Genomic DNA, 614 nt, shown 5'->3' on the forward strand with positions numbered 1-614 from the left:
TCCCATAGTTTTCAGTGGGTTTAATTTCATAGGTGCCTCTTTTTCAGCCTTGAGCAGGTACACATTCTACCCATTCACTTGACAGTCACTGGAATGTTCTACTGTATTAAAGGCATGCCTGAGGGAGATGGGTGGGGGTTGAAAGAAGGGATCTGAGGGGCTGTGTTCAAGTTTCGGTTCCTTACTTTTTAGCAGTGAGACCTTGGCTCAATCACGTAACCTCCCTGAGCCTCTACTGCCTCATCAGAAAAATACGAAAAATTATAACCTGTACTTAGCAAGTGTTGAGAGATCTCCTTTGCGAAAGCGCGGGATACACTTGTAAAGCACCTATGAGCGCCCGGCGCCTGGCTTTTGAAACATATTTTAAGTGCTCCCCAAATCTTCACTGCTTTTCTTATCCTTGTGGGGTGAGGCCTTGCTCCACTCTGCCCCCACCAGGGCCCTCTGAATCAACTGCATCCACCCTCGCCGAACCCAGGTGAGCCCACATCTCAGCCCCGGGGCAGTTGAGCTCGAAATCCAGGCCTGAAAGCGCCCACTCGGGACCCACTAGGATCTTCCTCTCTTCTGCACCCCGCATCCCTCCCACCTAGATTCGAGCGTGCCCACCC

The sequence above is a fragment of the Suricata suricatta genome, chromosome 11, assembly GCF_006229205.1.
Source record: "Suricata suricatta isolate VVHF042 chromosome 11, meerkat_22Aug2017_6uvM2_HiC, whole genome shotgun sequence".
NCBI lineage: Eukaryota > Metazoa > Chordata > Mammalia > Carnivora > Herpestidae > Suricata > Suricata suricatta.